The sequence below is a fragment of the Schistocerca piceifrons genome, chromosome 8, assembly GCF_021461385.2.
Source record: "Schistocerca piceifrons isolate TAMUIC-IGC-003096 chromosome 8, iqSchPice1.1, whole genome shotgun sequence".
NCBI lineage: Eukaryota > Metazoa > Arthropoda > Insecta > Orthoptera > Acrididae > Schistocerca > Schistocerca piceifrons.
Window position 1 is genome coordinate 252,697,249 of NC_060145.1, and position 16,809 is coordinate 252,714,057.

Consider the following 16,809-nt stretch of genomic DNA (forward strand, 5'->3'; position numbering starts at 1 on the left):
CCACCATGATTCCCTGAATGTGCCACTATTTTGAAGAAAGAATGGCGTATGATACCCTTGGGAACTATCCGAGGCGACGAAAGATATTTTTGATTGTCAAAGGGTTTCCTATACCGGATTAGATACGAATGTATCTTATTTTTTAGTGTTTCTATCGCTTTCTCCACCCCTGTAGGTAGAGAAGTTGCTCCCTGATTTCCGGAAATCATCAGCTAATTACATTACAAAGTGACCAGATGTCGCCAAGATGACGATTTCTGTCAAGAATTAGTCTTCGTAGGTAGTGAAACTCTGTGACGAGCAGCGAACCACGTACAAGGTGAAGTTGGCCGTTACCAGACACAGTGTTCGGCAACTTAACGTCCAGAACTATTACAAGAGACGTAGTTAGCCTTGCCATAAAGAGGTGGACAAGTTTGGTCTGTTGACCGTTTTTCTTGAGAGTCGCGATTTTAAATAGCAGGCAAAGCGAGCAGTGAGTCTCACTTTTTGGACCGCCGTGGGAAAGTCTGTGTTTCTACAATTGGTACTGCTAGCCTCAGGGTCACAGGCGTCGACAGTTAGGTGCCCTGTTGTGCAGTACTTGAGTGCTGAAACATCAGATGCCGAGGAAAAGATGTCGGTGTTTGACAAGCAAACTGTTTAAGCATTTTGTTGCCTCGTCGTTGTGACAATTCTTTAAGTAAATACTACGATAGTACCTCGAAACTACGACTGCAACCGAATCACGGAGTCATCCATGCTGCCGTTCACGTAATGCTAGACAACCCGCTGCCTTTGCAGCATCGTGTAACAGAATCTAGATAGTCTTTTGCTTCTGCTCTAAATAACAATTATTTTGTATGATTTTCTGCTCTTGACCTATCGACGACTGCCAGACAAGGTTGATCAGCTAAAGCATGATTGTAATACTCAGTATACGTGTGAGGACAATGAGTTAGATCAGTTTTGTAGAATTTTCAATTCGAACAAAGAACTGGAGAAATTCTACTGGTGGAATATTGAAGATATTAATTTGACTTTTCGTAATTCCTGAACTGCTTCCTTCTCTGCTCCCACTGTAAGTAGACTGTTTAATATTCGCCATTGTAGTGTTGGGCAGTTGGATGTGAACAGCGCGTAGCGTTGTGCAGTTGGAGGTGAGCCGCCAGCAGTGGTGGATATGGGGAGAGAGATGGCAGAATTTTAAGAGCGGACGATCTGGAAGTACAAGGACTACAGTGGGGTTGCTCTGTTGTGGCCCATTACCTCTCTGCATGTCAAGAGTCAGCTCTGTCCTCCCGTTGGAAGGACAATACTACTACTTCAAGACTACGTGGAAATCCACTACTTACGCGTGCATTTTCTTTTACTGCTCAGACTTTGAGAAAAACACTGCAATTTTACTGTGGTGAATGATCAGAACTGTCTTTATGGACTATGAGAAAATGTTAGCTTTCGAGCAACATTGTATCGATAAGTGTGTGCATTTGATATGTTTGTTAGCGTTAATATGAAATTTTTTTTTCAAATCTGTATTGGCCACTGCCCAGAACAATTTGTAAATTTTTTTGTGGGGAGCATGGGGGCTATGTAAGTAGGCTGTTTAGGTTTTTATATTGGTAACGCCACGTAGCGCTCTGTATGAAAATCACGGGCTGTGCTGTGTGCAGTCTGTGGCTGGTTGGCATTGTTGGAATAGACGCTATTGTAGTGCTGGGCAGCTGGATGTGAACAGCGCGTACCGTTGTGCAGTTGCAGGTGAGCGGCCAGCAGTGGTGGATGTGGGGAGAGAGATGGAAGAATTTTAAGAGCGGACGATCTGGACATGTGTCCGCCAGAAAAAGTAAATTTGTAATACTGGATACCATGAACTGATATATGACTTTTGAACACTATTAAGGTAAATACATTGTTTGTTCTTTATCAAAATGAAGATTTTTGTGAGGTAAGTGATTCATGAAAGGTATATGTTATTGTTAGTCAGGGCCATTCTTTTGTAGGGATTATTGAAAGTCAGATTGCGTTGCGCTAAAAATATTGTGTCAGTTGAGTAATGATCAGAATAAGTAAAGAGAGAAATGTCTGAGTACGTTCAGTTTTGCTCAGTTGTTTGAAAATCAGATTACGTAAGGGGTTTATCAGCACAGTAATTCATTAATTTTTCTAAGGGGACGTTTCACCGTGTATGCCGTTTCTTACCTTAAGAGAAATTTTTTTGTCACCAGGACGGTGGCAGCGTCGGACTACTCGTCTTCAAGTGTTCCTGCCGAAACTTCCTACGTGAATATGCTGGGATGGGCGGGAAGGTTACAGGTAAACTGTTGGGGTGAATTTAATGTAATTTCGACGTATTCTTCAACAGAAACTAAATGTGAGGCAGCCTTTCCTTTATGCGATCCAGTAATTCACAATCCTGTGAATTACTATGTTACTGTGTCACACAAACGAAAAATTTTAAACTGAAATAGTATTTAAAAGATAAAATTCGCATTCTCCAGCCCTTAGCACGTCAAAACGGTACAAGATGACGACGAAGTAACAACCACGCGTGTATAGAAAACCATAAAGATAAGAACTTCAAATGCACTCGAGAAAAACTACATAGAAGGAGAATCGGGGTGGTTAATTAGCCATTAGATTTCTACACGTGTGTTGCAAGGGATGGCGTAGACCGCAGCACCTACCGGCTTAGCGGCAGTACGCATCTACCCGGCAGCTCATGGCGTCGACCCCAGGCATTCATGGTCTCGTGACGTGACGGAATTAATAGTAAGGCTGGACTCTGCAAATTTAACTCCACGGTAATGGAGCGCTGAGCATACTGTTATCTAGGATGGCGGCAGTCTGCTGCGCAGTGTTCGTTATAATCAAGAATGGATGAGCAACCGCAGTCGGATGAGAAATGAGTCAGACACGACTGAGCAACAAACGACGAGGAGCGCGGTGTCTATGGTTGTTTTATGACCTGAGTGAGGTGCTAAAACATAATCCGTATTGAGAGACTTTCTGAGCCATACGGTTGCCCCTCTTCACGGGGATCCAACGCAAGGACACGATGATAAATCTCACCATCCGTGAACGCGTAGATCATGAACAACATGTCAGCTATAAGCCTTCTGCTATGTCCAAGACCATATTTAGTTTCTTAATGATATTGATTTACAGAAATTACTTAGTTATTCAGACATCACTGTCACATAGTCGTATCCTTCATCTACATCTACATCTACATGGATACTCTGCAAATCACATTTAAGTGCCTGGCAGAGGGTTCATCGAACCACCTTCACAATTCTCTATTATTCCAATCTAGTATAACGCGCGGGAAGAATGAACAGCTATATCTTTCCGTACGAGCTCTGATTTCCCTTATTTTATCTTGGTGATCGTTCCTCCCTTTGTAAGTCGGTGTCAACAAAATATTTTCGCACTCGAAGGAGAAAGTTGGTGATTGGAATTTCGTGAGCAGATTCCGTCGCATCGAAAAACGCCTTTCTTTTAATGATGTCCATCCCAAATCCTGTATCATTTCTGTGACACTCTCTCCCATATTTCGCGATAACACAAAACGTGCTGCCTTTCTTTGAACTTTTTCGATGTACTCAGTCAGTCCTATCTGGCAAGGATCCCACACTGTGCAACAGTATTCTAAAAGTGGATAGACAAGAGTAGTGTAGGCAGTCTCCTTTGTAGGTCTGTTACATTTTCTGTGTCCTACCAATAAAACGCTGTCTTTGGTTAGCCTTCCCCACTACATTTTCTGTGTGTTCCTTCCAATTTAATTTGTTTGTAATTGTAATACCCAGGTATTTAGTTGAATTTACGGCTTTTAGATTAGACTTATTTGTCGTTTGACCGAAGTTTAACGCGTTGCTTTTAGCACTCATGTGGATGACCTCAAACTTTTCGTTTTTTAAGGTCAACTGACACTTTTCGCACCATTCCGTTATTCCTTCTAAATCTTTTTGCAGTTTGTTTTGATCTTCCGATGACTTTATTAGTCGATAAACGACAGCGCCATCTGCAAACAACCGCAGACGGCTGCTCAGATTGTCTCCCAAATCGTTTATATAGATAAGGAACAGCAAAGGGCTTATAACACTACCTTGGGGGACGCCAGAAATCACTTCTGTTTTACTCGATGACTTTCCGTCAATTACTACAAACTGTGACCTCTCTGACAGGAAATCACAGATCCAGTCACATAACTGAGACAATATTCCATAAGCACGCAATTTCATACGAGCCGCTTGTGTGGTACAGTGTCAAAAGCCTTCCGGAAATCCAGAAATACAGAATCGATGTGAAATCCCTTGTCAATAGCACTCAGCACTTCATGTGAATAAAGAGCTAATTGTGTTTCGGGAACGACGTTTTCTAAACCCATGTTAACTGTGTGTCAGTAGACCGTTTTCTTCGAGGTAGTTCATTATGTTCGAACACAATATATGTTCTAAAATCCTGCTGCATATCAACGTTAACGATATGGGCCTGTAATTTAGTGGATTACTCCTACTACGTTTCTTGAATACTGGTGTGACCTGTGCAAGTTTCTTTGGCAACACATCGGTAATTTCAGAATTTCGCGAATAATTAGTGTCCTGAGAGAATTTGCATATTACGTTTCTGTACATACAGGGTGACTCGTCCGCTCCTACCGCTGCCGTTCTATGCAACCCTCACTGTTATAGTTAGCCTTCATAAACCACGTGCGAGGGTTTCATATTCTCTCTCTCGCGCGGCACAAACTACTAGTCCCACAGAAAACATGAACAGGAGTTTTTTTTTAGGAAAGTTAATGTAGATAAATTCTGTACAGGGATTAAGTTTTCGCTAGAGGTCGTAGTTACCGAGTTACTCAATAAAATTATATGTAAGTGATCTTCAGACGCATTCCAGCTGCTACACTCAACCTGTACTGGTCAGGTTTTCTACTACTTGTATGTTGTTCATGGCACTCCCTCCTACCACTGTACAAAAAGTTGCAACTCTACGAATTGTTTCCCACGGTCGACTTTTTTTGTTTTTCGCTGACTAACGTTATTATGTCACCGGTTTAATCGAGTACTTAAAACTGTGAAATTCAGGTTTATATAAATTAATTTTATGAATTTTAACAACATAAAATAAACAATTACATCGTTGTATATGTGAGGACGAAACTAATATGGCTGTAATGCTGAAGTCTGGATCGAATTGGAAACATAGTTTTCGTTCATTTCTCTCACAGGCTCTTCTAAATTAATAATTTTAACGAAGTAGCTGACTCTGCTGGTGGCGTAATAATCAGTCAACAGAGACCAGAAGAGGTCGAACACCGGGAAAAGTCCGTGCAGTCGCAAATATTTGTAAACTGGTGGGAGGAAGTGCCATAAACAATATACGAGAAGTGCTGACTAGTGAGAGATGTGTATGGGGTGGATGTGCGTTTGAAAGTCACTTTTGTAAGTTGTTTCTTTTTTTTTTTAATAACTCAAAAACCGCGACCGTCAGCGAAAACGTATTCCAGTATAAAATTTAACTACATTAAATTTCCTGCAAAAAGATCCTGCTCTCTTTTTCTGCAAGACTAACAATCTGCATGTATGAAGGCCAGATATTACATTGCCGGTTGCATAAAGCGACAGCTGTAGGAGCAGCTAAATCTTCCTGTAAAATCGCACTGTATCTGAGTGCATTCGATTTGTAATTTCATCAGGCTCTGGGATCTGTCATCAGAAGTTAAGTGAACTGATTTGTAACACGTTATTTCTTTTTATGAACTGGACCTAACGGTCGACTTTGGCTCTCGAAAGTGAGCATGAATTGTTTTGGAGAAGACTATAATCCGCATCCTTTGGCTCTCATTTCAGTACTATTACAACAATTTAGTTTCTTGTACGTACATATGAGAGTTCTATTTCTTTATTTAATATACTTGTTTATTTGAGTCTAAGACTCTTATTTATGTAGTTTTGTAATCTTCACTGTCCTTAATTTCTGTCAGTAGCTTGATAATACTCCCAGTGATTATGTAGGAGTCCAAGCTTAATTGTGCCTGAACGTGTGAGAGGAAACTGATATCTGGGTCGTGATTAGGATTGGAAGCTGTAAAGCAAGTGCTCATCTTAACTGCAGCTACGAAAGAGCAGTGGACATTCACTAGGTGAACGGAAAACTAAACCAGAAACAAAGATTTGCTGAAATCGACGCGAGCTAAAGCAACTGCCAAATCTGCGAATATAAACAGGAAATATGTGCAGGGTTGTTATACAAGTAAAAAGGATGCCGCTCTGCTGAAGGCTTCATCTGATAAACTGCAGTGTCACTAATGTTTTTCTTTGTTATTAATTAAAATCTCCATGAGGGATCGGGCTGTCGGTGCATGCCACTCTCCAGCCAAAGTGTTACATGGTTTATGCTCTGTGGGTCATATAAAGACAAGTGAGGCGGTAGTTTAGTTTAGAACTGAATATAGATAAAAAATTTTACGATTTTTGAACATTAACTGATGATTTATACTAGAATTAAAACTCAATTAGCCTTTCTCCTCTCTCATTTCTTGTCCCAAGCCCATATTCTCCTGTAACCTTTTCTTCTCCCCCTACGGCTGCATTCAGCCCCGATGACTATTAGATTTTCATCTCATTTTACATACTGTATTACCCTTTCAAGCCGGCCGGAGTGGCCATGCGGTTCTAGGCGCTACAGTCTGGAGCCGGCGACCGCTACGGTCGCAGGTTCGAATCCTGCCTCGGGCATGGATGTGTGTGATGTCCTTAGGTTAGTTAGGTTTAATTAGTTTTAAGTTGTAGGCGACTGATGACCTCAGAAGTTAAGTCGCATAGTGCTCAGAGCCATTTTACCCTTTCAATATCCTTATATACTTTCTCTATCTTTCAGCTTGCGACGTCGGCACGTATTACCTGTACTATCGTTGTCGGTGTTGGTTTTGCTGTCGATTCTGATCAGAACAACCCTATCACTGAACTGCTCACAGTAACTCAACGCTCTGCCCTACCTTCCTATTCATAACGAATCCCACTTCCATTGTTCCATTTTCTGCTGCTGTTGATATTACTCATCCGACCAGAAATCCTTGTCTTCTTTCCGTTTCACTTCACTGACCCCTACTATATCTAGATTGAGCCTTTGCATTTCCCTTTTCAGATTTTCTAGTTTCCCATCACGTTCAAGCTTCTGACATTCCACGGCCCGACTCGTAGAACGCTACCCTTTCGTTGGTTATTCAATCTTTTTCTCAAGGTCACCTCCCCCTTGGCAGACGCCCCCCCCCCCCCCCCCCCGTCCTCCATGAGACCCAAACGGGGGACTGTTCCCGAATCTTTTGCCAGTGGACAGACACCACCCGAAATTCGCAGCTGTAAAATATATTATGTAAACTGAAGGTAGACGGGGGAGAAAGGAAAGGGAAGGAATTATGACGTCAGTTGCATCCGGACTTTGTGCTGAATCGGTGCCGACGAGCGAAAATGTGTAGCCGCTGATCCTACAGAAAGACCCGATGCAGCTGACATCAATAATTACTTCTATTTCCTTTATTTTCTCCCAGCTCCATCTTCAGTTTACGTAGTATGAAAATGTACAAATGGTTATTTGATTCATAAGACACTTCGTAATTCTGACATAGGGCTTGGCTGATGACATAACAGTGACGTCACAAGACACAAATATAAAAGAGGCTGCCTCAGTCATGTTCTGGCAGTACTGTACAGTCTCAGTGAGTAATGGCAGTAACGGGAGCAACACGTTCAGATGACGCTGGGCATCTTCCGTTCTGGTAATAGGTATGTTGGCAACATCCGATAATACCTTTTTTTCCACTGCGTGAAAGTAAACAAGCATTTGGAAAATTTTTGTTTGTTTTTTGACCATCCCTATAATCTCGAACATCAAATGAAACCTTGGGCAGAAGAAAGGAAGTATAAATTGAGCCGTGCTACGGCTCGCGTTGGTGCTGTTTGTAGGTTTCCCCCGTCTGTTGGAGGCCAGACAGTATCGTTTAGTTGGTATGATTGTGGCAGCAGCGGCGGTTGTGGGTATGTAGCAAGTTACTCTATCTTTGGGGCGACGTCTTTGTCAGGTCGCGTGAGTGGGCCAGTTCGGTTGGGGACTCAGGAGCAGCCAGGTACGCGCAGTGCCAGAATACGCCGGGACCGCTGGCGGCACGCATGGACTGCCGGATGGAAGGGTTGTGGTCACGAGGGTGCACGACCTCGTCGTAAACCGGATCCAGCAAGCCTTAAGATGAGTGCATTTCAATCTGATTAGAGAAACCTCCACCATTGTGACATCTCGCGACTCTCCAGCGACTTGGGTTCGTGTTGCTGCAACTCGTAGTGTCGCCGAGGCGAAGAGCAGCGAGTGGAGTGCTTTCTACTCTGGTGGTAGTGGTTCCTTTCTCGTCTCAGGCACTCTAAACACAGTATTCTGGGGACGTAGTGCAGACCACCGGTTCCAGCTTTGGCGTATTGTTCCATCGTTGTATTTCGTTTATCGGACGTCAGGTAGCTTCAGCAAGATTATCATTAGTCATTCGTTAAAAAAATGGTTCAAATGGCTCTGAGCACTATGCGACTTAACTTCTGAGGTCATCAGTCGCCTAGAACTTAGAACTAATTAAACCTAACTAACCTAAGGACATCACACACATCCATGCCCGAGGCAGGATTCGAACCTGCGGCCGTAGCGGTCGCTCGGTCCCAAACTGTAGCGCCTAGAACCGTACGGCCACTCCGGCCGGCTAGTCATTCGTTAGACTGGCAGTAGTCTGAGTTACCTTCTTGTGAAGTGAATGCAACTCTTGGCTGCCAGTCTCATCGCTCGTGAAAGTGTTTGTTGTCAGACATCCTCAGAGGTCGATTCCTGGAGCATCGTCTGTGACCCCTTGTGTTACGAAGTTTACTATCATCTTATTTCACTCGTTTGGTGATCAGTTGCTTGGTTTTTTTTTTTAATTACGCTTTGCTATTGCATTTGCTGTTTTACAGCAGGTTTCTAAATTTTTTATATTATTGACGCTTCCGGCGTGTAAGGCCTTCAGCCGTGATTGTGTTCATTTGGCTTAACATTCTAATTTGGTGTTTGTATTTACGCAGTAAGCGTTTAAAATCTTATTTACAGCCTGGTGTCTGATGCCTTCTGCTGTGTTTGTGGCGATTTGCCTCTAATATTTGAATACCTGTAATTTGTAAGTTGCAGCGAGTTTTAAACAATTCTTAATTTATTGCCATTCCTGGCGTGTAAGCCTTCTACCCAGATCACGGTGGCTTGTTTTTAAAACATTATCTGATGTATGTGTATTTAATGGTGGTTTGCTACATTGTAGCTCACTGAAAACACTTATTTGCACAGCTGTTTATTCCTTCATTAATAACGTGAGGTATTTTATTTATTGTTGAGTCTGGAATTACTGGTTTAAAATAAATTGTGTGTAACTGTAAAAGGCAACCAATAGTAAATGACTATGGCCCCGTCCACAATCTTAACCGAATCGTGCCTTCTCTTGACTATCATGTGTCATAAATATATGCAGGGCAGTTTTTCATTTAAGAATCTACTGGTGAGGGCAAGACTAAGACGCCTAAATACTAAATACAGACATATTTTAACACGCCGGCGAGAATCCACCTAACAGCTGCCCCGAGTCGCTTGTTGACATTCCGTGCGTTGTGCCCGGCTGCCTGTAACTCGTTTTGAACATCGCCGAGCGAGGCGCCAGGCATCATTAGTTTGCGCGAAGGAGGGCTCTCCAGTCCGGACGCCTGCCTTATTTTTTCTGCAGAACTTTTACTTTTCGAAGGAGTAGAAAAACTTCCAGCGGCAAAGTTGGCTTCGGACGCGTGCGACCGAGAGCAGCCGTGTTTTTCTTTCGGCAGAGTTTTCGCGAGTTTGGGCCTCATTAACGAGCAGATCATTTCGACGCTGTTCCGATCACTTGCTGGAAGACTAAAATAAATTGTAGAACTGCTGCAATATTTTTCTTTCTGCGACAAACTTTGATGAGGGGCCGTTTCGACTTCTCGGAAATCGCTCGTGCCCATGAGTGATAAAGTGGTTTCGAGCAGCTGTTCCCTTCAGCCCTCCAAATGATCCAATTACTTTCCTGGCACACCAGTGCTTCTCTAATTCTTGTATCGCTTTTTTCACCCACAAACGATGTGTGTGTAGCGACAGTAAGATTTTTCTGTCCGTACACATTCTAAATGACAACCCCCTCAACAACGGGATGAACATGCCTGACAGCATTCAGTAATCGCCATCTGACATATAAAATATGACTAACAATTATGTCACTGTGCTAAGTAAACTGCACTGGGTTGACATACACGCAGAGACCATCTATTCAACGGGTATACTAAAGCTTTGTGTCTTTAGGAGTGTCACTGTTTAGAGTGTACTACTATGGATAGTATGACGTAGTAAATCGTATCCTTTGCGCATCACTGTTTCTGTGGAGCTTTCGGAGCTGAGAGCGTATGTTTTTCGCCAGCGTCCAACAATGCACGCACACCAGCGGTCACGCGCTAGTTCGCGAGGTGGAAGTCATTTCTCGGGTTTTGACGTGATGGATTATGAGTCTGGAAGTTTTACGTCAAGGGTAAAGTGACAAATAATTCTGTTTATTTGCTGAAGCTGCGCTTAATTACCGTATTCAGTGGACGAACAATATCGTCGTTCTAAGTCAGTAGCTTCCGTTGGCGTGACATATTTTCATGTAATAGAAAAAGAAGGCTGTGGACTGTTATGATGTGACATATTAATTCGGGAAAGCAGTACAATAATGGAAGACTTCAGTGTGAAAATACGAGCATAGTTAGATGTAGGAAGTGCGTTGCTCTCACAAAATCAATAAATAAATAAAATGTTATGTGATTTTATCTCTTCAAAACAAATTTTTTCTACTTAAAATTTAGAGGAACTTTAATATTCGTAAAGTACTCAGCAAAGTTTTCCTATTAAGCAACACCGTCGAACTTAATTTGTAACAAGCATGTACTCATTGTTATCCATCTGACAGCCATGTCGGACTGCCGCAAATTCATAAACTGTAAACAAAGATAACTGGCAGGGTACAACTGGCTTTCAATCACCAACATAAACTTCGAGACGAGCTTAAATATTTATTAAATAACGAACTACAATGGCAAATGTGGGAATATATGCCTTAGGTAATGAAATATGTTTTATGAAATAAATAAAATAATTCTCAGACAGTTAGCAAGATTACGTCTTTTTGCATATTGCACAGTAATTTTTACGACCCACACGCATTTGGCCTTTTTGTCAAGGCGTCCTCAGTGGATGTCTTGGAAAATTATATGATCTTTTTGTTTTGGGTTTCTCGCTTTCAAACAGTCCATACAGTCCATGTAAATATTTCGTTGTAAAATGAAAAGGTACTGATAATAAAACATGTAATTCATTACTAGAAGTTTAATCGGTTTTCCCCATGTGGAAAATATGCAGTTTTCCTTGTGTCGAAAGTCTGTTGAAAATCGCCCTTTTTTCTTGCAGAATGACTGTAATTTCGTAACGTAAAGTTAATTAACCTGCCATTTTCAGTGAATAGTGATTTGGTTGTGTATGGGAGGCCAACTTTCCCGATGTTTTTAGTATTACTTTTTTTCTGTCTGTCTGTGTGCTTTTATGTAACTGAGTGTGTCAGCGTTTATAAATAAACATTCATCGGCTGCATGCAAATACGCGTTACTTCCCTAATCGCTACAATTTGTACACTGAAGCACCAAAGGAACTAGTATAGGCATGCATATTCAAATGCAGATATATGTAAATAGGGAGAATACGGTGCTGCGGTCGGCAACGTCTATATAAGACAGATTGTGTCTGGCGCAGTTGTTAGATCGGTTATTGCTGCTACAATGGCAGGTTATCAAGAGTTAAGTGAGTTTGAACGTGGTGTTACAGTCGATGGGACACATCATCTCCGAGGTAGCGATGAAGTTGTGACCATTTCACGAGTGTACCGTGAATATCAGGAACCCGGTAAAACATCAAATCTCCGACATCGCTGCGGCCCGAAGAAGATCCTCCAAGAACAGGACCAACGACGACTGAAGAGAATCGTTCAGCGTGTCAGAAGTCCAATCCTTCCGCAAATTTCTGCAGATTACCACGCTGGGACACCAACACGTGTCAGCGTGCGAACCATTCAACGAAACATCGTCGATATGGGCTTTCGGAGCCGTACGCCCAGACGTGTACCCTTGATGACTGATGACTGCACGACACAAAGTTTTAAACCTCTCCTGGGCCCGTCAACACCGACACTGGATTTTCGATGACTGGAAACATGTTTCCTGCTCGGACGAGTCTCGTTTCAAATTGTATCGAGCGGAGGGACGTGTACGGGTATGGAATAACCTAATGAATCCATGGACTACGCATGTCAGCAGGGGCTGTTCAAGCTGGTGGAGGCTCTGTAACGGTTTGGGGCGTGTGCAGTTGGAATATGGGACCCCTGATACGTCCAGATACGACTCTGCCAGATGACACGTACGTAAGCATCCTGTCTGATCACTTGCATCCATTCATGTCCACTGCGCATTCCGATGGATTTGGGCAATTCCAGCAGGGCAATGCAACACCCAACACGTCCAAAATTCCTAAACAGTGGCTCCAGGAACACCACTCTGAGTTTAAACGCTTCGCTGACACCAAGCTCCCAAGAAATTTACATTATTCATCATAACTGGGATGCACTGCAACGTGCTGTTCAGAAGAGATCTCCACCCCCTCCTACTCTTACGGATTTATGGACAGTCCGGCAAGATTCATGGTGTCCATTCCCTCCAGCACTACTTCAGACATTGGTCGATTACATGCCACGTCATGTTGCGGCTCTTCTGAGTGCTCGCGGGGGCCCTATACGATATTAGGCAAGTGTACCAGTTTCTTTGGCTCTTCAGTGTACATAGCTGCTACAAATAATAGTCAGAGCAAGAAACCTTTATTTTTTGACGTTTTTATCTTTTGAAACATTGTATTTTTTTCAGACTTTTTGTGTGAGTGGATTTCACCACTCGAGTTCGATTCTACAACAACTGCCATCCGAAAACGTCCAAGATGTCACCGGTGGAAACAGAAATATTTCCAACCACTAATATCTTGAAACGTGGAACATACTGCAGGTCATTAACTTTTAGTGGGTGGGATCCACAGTCATTTCAAATTTTTAACAGAGTTCATGGCCACCTTTGAGCATAAAGAACATTTTTTCATAAAAACCAATATTCCAATTTCGTCCATGTGGCCATTGTAAGGTGGAACATAAATTTTGCAGTATTTCACTTGAAATTGCGGATATGGATATTACGAATAAATGATTCTTTCAAGCAATGGCAACCAAGTCAGTGATTGCGAAATGTATTCTCCAAAAATTCGAACTTCAAAAACAAAGTACCTTCAATAGTCCAATGCAAGATCGTCTTCTTCTTCTTTTGTAATCCTCTTATGACATTTTTCTCGTCTGCTGTAGACCCGAAGACTTCAGACGTTTTTACTCGGCATCATGTCACCCTTTACAAACTAACTAATAAAAACGAATCCTGTTTGCATTTTAGGAAACAGTCACCGTAATTATCGCAGCAGACGAAATGGATGGATTTTTTTTGTGTGCAGTGTCATCGTCTTTCATCCACAGTTCAATTGCTCTTTTATTTCTGGTGGGAAGCGTCACGTCGCATGCAAAGTAAAAACCAGTGCACAAAATCATTTGACTCCTTTTTTCTGTTGTGCCTGTGGCAAAGTTAAAAGTTCTCGGTCTGGCAGTGAGTTTGTACTAATGCCGATGATATTTTGTCTTTGCTATTGTGGTGATGTGTCGAGTATGTTTCCATATGTGTCATTCAACTCTGTGAGGTGGATTACTGCAGTGTCGTAATAAAATTTTTAAAGTGAGTGAAAATTTATACGGACTGTGTCGTTTTATATCCAACACTTAAGAAATAAGTGGCTGAATTCATCGTGATCCCAATTTTCTTCAATAGGGCCCACGTGGATGACTCCCGAAACTGCACTCACAGATGAAAACATGGAAGCTGCGATTGTGCCCAGGTGATCACGTTATCAACACGTTTCTTAAATTTTTGGGTTAAAGGCACAAGGAAGCAAATTTCGGGAAAGAAAAGATGTAAGAAGATCATACACCATTGGTAAAGATTCACACTCCTCCTGGTTAAAGGTAAGTAACGGGAGAACCGTTTTGGAAAATGGCCACATACTTGTCACAGATCTTGTGTTAAGGATAAAAAGAAAGTGCGAAGCTGAGATTGATTAATAATAGTAGGAGGGTGGAAGACAACCTTTTAATCATGAAAATTAGAATAGAGAGATAAAGAATTCTATTGTCATAGAAAAATGATCACCCAGGACACTCGAGGCAATAGAGCTGGTGTAGTTAAAGATGAAGATTCAGAAAGCTTGCGCCTGGAGCACAGCATTGCATCTTAGTGATACGTGGAATGTAAAGAGATTGGAAAGGAAGAAAACGGTACCATCTGAAACCTAGTGTAAGAGAAAGACGTTGAAAATTAAATAAATAATTGTAGTATGAAAAGCATTAGAAATGTCGGTTGGCTGGTTGATTTAGGGGTGGGGGGAAAGGGCGAGGTCATCGGTCCCAGCATATTAGGTTAGGATGAGGAATGAAGTCGGCCGTGCCATTTCACGGGAACCATCCCGGCATTTGTGTGGAGCGACTCAGGACAATGACGGAAAATCTAAATCAGGAGGGCTGAACGCGGGTTTGAACCGTCGGCCTTCCGACGACGAAGCCAAAGTGCTAATCACTGCGCCACATTGCTCCGTACTAGAAATGTCGTAATAGGAGAACATTCTATGGGAGAAACAGTCTCGTAACGATATACTTCTGAAAAAAGTGTAACTGAAGAATCTAAAGAAGTCAGAATACATCGTAAGCTCACCAATGAAGACGATGGTGGTGCTGTTGGACACAGAATGCCCGGACATAGCGAGTTTAGAGTGCGCGCAACAGATGCGACACGGAAACACTGCACTATCAGCGATGGAATAAGCACCGTTGACGTCACAGACAGAACCATATCTATACTACAACGACTAGGGCAGCTACCACACGGCAGCCAGTTGCCACTTGCCGATGGCCGAGGAGTCCTCGGTTGAGATCTCGTGGCTGTGTAACCTATTTGACGAGTTTGGAAGTGCAAAAACAATTAGTTCTGTGAAAAACTGTTGTCACAAGAAGCGGCAAGACAGTGAGACCTATGCTATAATATTCTTTGAACAGTTCACTGTGAGGCGGTGAACAAGGAAATAGCGGTAGCTACAAAAATATTAGAATATGAAAAACCGATTATAATAACGTTGACTGCGAAAGCAACAAACGTTGGTACCAAAATTTAGGGACAGTATATTTTTTTACGCAACTTCTTATTTAACTTATATCAAGTCAAACCCTTCATATACACCTATGTAGTCTGCAATTATTAGCACAATTTACTGAGCTGAATACAAAGTCGAGTACACATAATACTAACGTGGCACAAAGAGAATAAAGCTGGCCGGGAATAAAATCCACAGAGGTCCAGATTCATCGTCAAGAGCTGTAACCTAGCGGCCGGTGTGTTGAATGTCCTATGAGTACGATCCCAGGAGAGTAATCGATTCAGGCACACCAAAATAATAAAAGCGCAAGGCTCATGTTACCACACGGAAGCCGAGAACGACAGCAACGTTCCTAGTAGCATGGCAGTGGACTTTGAATACGAGAAAATATGGCGCGACAATCTGTGTTATTCGAAATACGCTATTTAGAAGACAATATTTCTCATTTATAGTTTGTGAGTAGGTCTCGTAATGTTGTAGTAAAGTGCGTGATCGAAAAGTGGATGATATTAAGTAAAATTTGGTAAATGATGTCGTGCTCGCTTTTTGATTGTAAAATTATTTATTTGTAAAACGCGATATTGCTGTTTCGACAGTGTAGCCATTATCAATATCTGCACCTTATCACAACTGAAGAGCTGAAAATCAGTTAGCATGAGACGAGACACAAGCCGGTTCCATAACAATATATACCTGATTACAACTTCTTGTACATATTACAGTCTTTGAGTTGCATTCTGAATAAGTTGCTCACATTCTGCTTGATTTTTGCTCGAGACCTTAATATTGGGTGCGTAAATAATTTCCTATTTCTTTTTGTTTCAAATAAAACAGTTGGTTTAATGACACAATGTTCTACGCACATTTTTTCCTGACTACGAATCTTTGTGTGAACTGTTTAATTTAAATGTGCAGTAAGTATTAAAAAATGGTTCAAATGGCTCTGAGCACTATGGGACATAACTTCTGAGGTCAACAGTCCCCTAGAACTTAGAACTCTTAAACCTAAATAACCTAAGGACATCACACACATCCATGCCCGAGGCAGGATTCGAACCTGCGTCCGTAGCGGTCGCGCGGTTCCAGACTGTAGCGCCTAGAACCGCTCGGCCACTCCGGCTGGCCAGCGAGTATACTGTTCGTAATCTACTTTATCTTAGTTAGCCAAAATAAATCAGTCATACAGTGCGTTTAAAGAGCGCGATATGAGATGTAAAATATACAGTATGAACAAGAGCCAAGAGGGAATAATAAGTGTGGACGACCAAGAACGAAGTACTCGGATTAAAAATAGTGTAAGACAAGGATGTAGTCTTTCACCCCTACTGTTCAATCCGTATATCGAAGAAGCAATGATGAAAACAAAGCAGAGGTTCAGGAGTGGGATTAAAATTCAAGGTGAAAAGATGTCAATGATAGGTTCGCTGGTGACATTGCTATCCT

At 42.1% G+C, this 16,809-nt stretch overlaps 1 protein-coding gene across 1 annotated transcript in view; it reads right to left on the reverse strand.

Moving 5' to 3' along the window:
* Positions 1-16,809, reverse strand: part of LOC124712249 (uncharacterized protein CG3556-like) — a 614,255-nt gene that overhangs the window by 172,047 nt on the left and 425,399 nt on the right. The window lies entirely within an intron of this gene.